The sequence below is a fragment of the Mus pahari genome, chromosome 17, assembly GCF_900095145.1.
Source record: "Mus pahari chromosome 17, PAHARI_EIJ_v1.1, whole genome shotgun sequence".
NCBI lineage: Eukaryota > Metazoa > Chordata > Mammalia > Rodentia > Muridae > Mus > Mus pahari.
The window spans coordinates 31,219,357-31,225,462 of NC_034606.1; positions in this window are offsets into that span (position 1 = coordinate 31,219,357).

The window sequence follows — 6,106 nt, forward strand, 5'->3', positions numbered from 1 at the left end:
AAAATGAATATCAAAGTCTTTAGGACCACAGGTGGTAAGATTAATTTGACATGTATAATATGGAAAAATAAGCTGCTAGTCAGAATCCTGATTCTGGCTATACTGTTTTCTCAATGTTGGTCTTAAAACAAATTACCTTAAATCTCTCTGTTAGTAATTTCTTACTGCTCTAACAAAATACAAAACATAAAAGAAAAAAATTGTTTTGAGCCATAGTTTCAGGTCATAGATATTGGTGTCTTTGTTTATGGGCTATGATAGGCTGGAACATCATGCTATAAATGTGTGGTAGAGCAATGTATGGTATGTTCATCTCATGGCTGTCAGGAAGCAAAGTTAGGTAAGAAGAGACGAGAGACAAGAAAACCCCTTCTAGGGTATATCCCATGACCCGCTTCCCCCAGTCAGGCTCTGCCTTCTATTAAGCCTGTTCAACTGTAAACTCACCAGTGAATTGATGAAGTCAATGCCCTCATGATTAATCACCTCTCACAAGTGTCAACATATGAAAACCAAGCCTTTGGAAGAGCCACTTCATATGTAGCCTTTTTCCTCTACTCAAGTAGAGATGTTGATAATGAGTGAACCACACTGCAAGAAAGATTAAGTTGTATGCCAGAAAGAATTGAACATAATATCTAGATCTTGTAAACTCTTCAGGAAATGTAGGTCTCTCTATCAAAGAACCTTGAGGAATGTGTCACTAGAAGCATGGAGTTTGGAACTAAAGTCTAAATAAGAAGAACTTCCCTTTCCTTTGCTGAAGAACTCTCACTCCTTGTCGGGCAGGGTTGTGCAAGAGGAAGAGGCAGCAAAATGAGGAAGAGAGTGCTTGTCCCTCTAGCCAGAAAGGTCAAATGATGCATTCTACAGTATCAATAGTCAAAGGCTGTAACCAGGAGGCCACCCAAGCACCCACAAAAAAAAAAAAAAAAACAAGCAGAGAGTCGTCCCAACTAACAAACCCCTTTCCGTGGAGCTGCAGTTAAAGCCTAGAGTGTCCAAACTGGGGTGGTTTCTTTGCAGACTCATGAGCTGTGGCTGAAAACAGCAAGTCTGGAAGATACTTGTGAAGTCAGCCAGCAAGTTTATTCTTGTAATTCATGAGCGTGAGCTGCCATTTTCTGCCTGTAATGGAGTCAGAAGACTTTGTTGCTAGAGAACATTAGGTTTATTATATTCTGATTCTCGGAAATGCTTTCTCCCTGGCTGGAGAGCAGCATGTATTTAAATATTTCTCAGCAACAACACTGGAGTTTGCGCATCCTTTCCATCTCTGATCCACCGTCACAGCACCACCTAAGGAGAGAGAAAGCACATATTACTATGAAAAAGCATCATTTCCTCCACACTGCCAAGTGGAAGAAAATACTATGGTCTGCATGCCTCTCCTGCAGCACCATCTTCTGGCCATCAGCAAGCACTTCCCAGGGCCTATTTGTTTCCTCAGAATAGATGTTCTCACCTTAAACAAGCCATTCAAGGGAAATAGAGCTAAGTGACTTATTAGATACAGGCGTGTGTCAAAAGAAGTGGAGGAGGCACACATACAATCTAAATGTCGGGTTTTTTTTATTCTGTTATGAAGGCAAAGAAAGACATCAGAGCCCAGGAGTAAATTTATGAAATGTCAGTTAAAAAGATTTCAAAATGTGAAAATAACCACAGAACAACTACTGTAAGCCTAGAACTGCAAGGTGCGGGTGGTACTGCTCTGCTGAAGAGGACACTAGTTGTGCCTTCAAACAGTTAAAGTCAAGACATGGCACTCAAGATTCAAGACAGATGATGGATCACTGTGGAGTTGAGTTACAAGCTGGGTACTTAAGGACTTAGATGTTGCACTTTCTTAAGATCTGATGTGAGAAGGTCCAGACCAGCAGGCAGGGTGTTACCGACAGGTCTGTGTAAAGAAATCAGAGTGAAGTACTCAGAAGGACACCCTCCATTCCATTAGTCATATTTTTTATCTCTGACAGACACCCTAAAGAAGCAGTTCAAAAGAGGGAGGGTTCCTTTTGTTCACCCTTTACAGTCAGTCCATGGCCCGCGGTTTGGGTCTGAAATGGCATTATGGCAATGGAAGTATAGTAGAGCAAGGAAGGGTTAACTCAGTATAGGTGGAAAATAAAGGAGAGACAAAGAGGCCAAGAACAAGATTTTTGCCCTTCCAAATCACTCCTCAAGGAGCCTGCTCTCCCCACAACTAGGTCCCACCTCCCTCCCAACAAGGGGTTGAACTGCTAATCTATCAAGCGATTAAAGCCCAGATGAAACAGGAGGCTTCAAAATCTCACTCACCAAAGGCTACATCTCTGGGCACTGGTGGACAGAGAACCAAGCTTCAGCTCATATGCCTTTTAGACATCTACACAAGTCACGTCCTGAGAACAGTCAGAGGAGTCTGAGATGAGCTTTTAAACAGGCAGAAAGAGAGAAGGAGGAAATCTTCAGTTGTAGGGGTTAGTGGATATATTCAGGATATATTGCATGTGAAACTCGTTCAAGAGCTGTCTAGACTCTGGTGAGGTACTGTCCCCTGCTGAACTGCTTGTATTATATCCACCCTTCTACCAGCACCACCAGTTCCACCACCTCTGAATGGAACACTGTTTCTGGGTAATTCCAGCAGAGAACACACATGGGCACTCTTAAAGCTGAATAGAAAACCTGCCTGTGATTGTATGGAGAACTTGCCTAAATCATACTAGTTCTTTCTCTTTTATGCACAAAAACCACATCATGCTTGGCACACTTCATTTAGCAAGAATAGTTGATGAGAAGTGAAACTACAGAAGCCAAAAAGCAAGCTTAGTATATCTAAGAACTTTCCTGAGTCCTGGAACTATGAACTAGGTCTTCGAAAAATTAGCTCTTTGTTTTGTTTTTGCAGGTGTTGGGACCTACATGCTGGGTTCTAAGACCAGAGTGGTGCCCCCAATATGGTGTCAGTTGTGCTAAGGTTTGGGGGCCTGTTATATAAGGATGGCTAACCTGATCCAGCTTAACCTATCTGATCCTAGAATGCAGACCAGAGTTCCCACAGCCTCTGCACAGGAAGAAAAAAAACTGAATGAAAGACTACCTTGAGTCATAGTAACAGAGTAGTATATTTTTCTGAATAGTTTTGTGAATTTGACACAAGATAGAATCACCTGGGAAGAGTAAAACCTAACTTGGTGGGGGGTGGGGAGTCTTTATTAAATTGCTCTGTATATAAGTCTGTGAGACACTTTCATAATGACTGATATGGAAAGGATCCAGCCCAGGGAGGAGGTGGTGCCACCCTGGATAGATGGTCCTGGATTATATAAGAATGCAAGCTGAAGAAAGAAAGAAAGAAAGAAAGAAAGAAAGAAAGAAAGAAAGAAAGAAAGAAAGAAAGAAAGAAAGAAAGAAAGAAAGAAACCTAATCAATGTTACTAATACAGATGCTCACAACCATCAGAGTGAGCCCTGAGTCCAGGGACCCCAGAGGAAGAGCCAGGGGACGGACTGAAGGATCTGAAAGTGATTGCAACCCTATAAGAAGAACAATATCAACTAACTGGACCACTCCGAACTCTCAGGAACTAAACCACCAACCAAAAATTATAAATGGAGGAATCCATGGCTCCAGATACATACATAGCAGAGGATGGCCTTATCTGATGTCAGTGGGAGGGGATGCTTTTGGTCTTGTGCAGGCTTGATGCCCCAGAATAGGGGGATGCTAGAATGGTGAGGCAGGAGTGGGTGAGTGGATGGAGGAGCACCCTCATAGAGGCAAAGGGGAGGTAGGAGAAGGAGGATGGGATACAGGGGTTGTGGAGGGGAAACTGGCAAGGGGGATATTCATTTGAAATCTAAATGAATAAAATGAGTAATAAAGGAAGGAAGGAAGGAAGGAAGGAAGGAAGGAAGGAAGGAAGGAAGGAAGGAAGGAAGGAAGGAANGAAGGAAGGAAGGAAGGAGCAAGCCTGTAAACAACATTCTTCCAAGATTCTGTTTTAGTTCCTGCTTCCAGATAGGAGCCTTGAGTTCCTTCCCTCTCATTCCTCAGTGGTAGATTATAACTTTACAGTTATAAGAGGAAGTAAAGCTTTTTTTCTCACCAAAGAGTCACGAGTGCTTTATCACAACAGAAAATACACTGGGACATCTATCAACCAATTTCTACCTTTGAACTAAGGGAAGACCAGCTCCCATTTTGGAAGAGCTATGCTATGTTACTGAAATTTCACTAGTAACCTCTTTCCCAAAGGGAACCTATGGTCCTTTATTGGGGTAACTGTATACTGAGGAGAAGGCAATAATCAGATGGAGGGGAGCTACTAGATATTGGCTCTGAACTGATACCAATTCTGGGAAACCCTAATAAGTACCATAGCCCTCCAGTTGAAGTAGGGGCTTAGGGAGATCAGGTGATCAATGGAGTTTCAGCTCAAGTCTGACCCACAGTAGGACTAGTGAGCACAGTGGGTCCCAAATTGATTCTGTAGTTATCTCCCAAGTCCCAGAATGCACAATTAGGGTGGAAATTCTTATAATTTTTTCTGGGGTCTAATTTTGTGTTCACTAATCACCTCCTTTATTCTTCCCATCTAGTCTCCCTGGCTTTGTTACTTCAAAGTGATTCAAACTTGATACTCAGAACCTTTGCATGGTTTGTTCCCCAGCACAGGTTCCCTCATCTAATAAGCCTTCCTTCCTTATATTGCTTTTTTGTCCTATCAAGAAGAAAGATAAGTTACCTCATTTGGAGTTTGTGGTCATTTGTATAAGTTTGGCCCAGGGAGTGGCACTATTAAGAGGTGTATCCTTGTTGGAATAGGTGTGTCGCTGTGGTTGTGGTCTTTAAGACCCTCAACCTAGTTGCCTTGAAGTTGGTATTCTGCTAGCAGCCTTCAGATGAAGATGTAGGTCTCTCACCTCTGCCTGTACCATGCCTGCCTGGATGTTGCCATGTTCCCACCTTGATGATAATGGACCGAACCTCTGAACCTGTAAGCCAACCCCAATTAAATGTTGTCCTTTGTAAGACTTGCCTTGGTGGGCCGGGCAGTGGTGGTGCATGCCTGTAATCCCAGGACTTGGGAGGCAGAGGCAGGTGGATTTCTGAGTTCAAGGCTAGCCTGGTCTACAGAGTGAGTTCCAGGACAGCCAGGACTGCACAGAGAAACCCTGTCTCCAAAAACAAAAAAAAACAAAACAAAACAAAAAAAAAATCAAAAACAAAACAAAAAAGAAAAGAAAGACATGCCTTGGTAATAGTGTCTGTTCACAACAATAAAACTCTAACTAAAACATAGTTTGCCTAAATGTCAACTGTGCGGTTCTGCCTGCAGAAACACTGTGGATCCGAACTGGAGAACGAGAACTCCTGAAAAGGAACAGGGCTGCGAAAGGAAACATGGGGCCCTGGCAAAACTTCTGATCAAGGCCCACATTTTTATTGTTTGAACTGGCTTAAATACAAGGAAGGGTTCCCAGCATGCCCCTGAGTCCTTTGAAGTTGCCACAGCGGTTCTCGCAATGATGGGCAGTTCTTGCAATGGCGGGCAGGTCTCACGACGGTGGGCAGTCCAGGCGATGGTGGGCGGTCCAGGCGGCGGTGGGCGGTCCGGCGACGGTGGGCGGTCCTGCCGAACTGGGTAGCACTCTGGTATCCCTGCTGGAGGGGGAGTGGTTAGTGGGGGTGGGAGACACCAACAGTCAACCTTTTTTCTTTTGTTTTTATTCTTTGGGAATTTCATAGATGTGCTCAATGCATATTAATTGTCCCTGCCCCCATCTCTTCCTTCCCCCTCCCTCTGTCTTCGTCCCCAATGTATCTCTCTCCCTTCCTAAGTTCTTTTCTGATTGTTCAGCTATAAATTAAAACACTGTGCATTATAGAACTCTCTACCCTTCATTTCCAGTTTTTCTTTCTCCATGGAATGTAGGGTCATCCACCATTCTGCCTGTTTTCACTATGCATTTTGGTTCCTGCCTACTTTTGTCTCTAACAGAACCTGGCGCTGACAATGTAAGATATTTCAATTAATTAACTAGGAAAAGGAAAAAATATATGTACTCTATGGAATCCTAAAGACTAGGTCCACATTTCTTTGCTTGCAAATGTCCA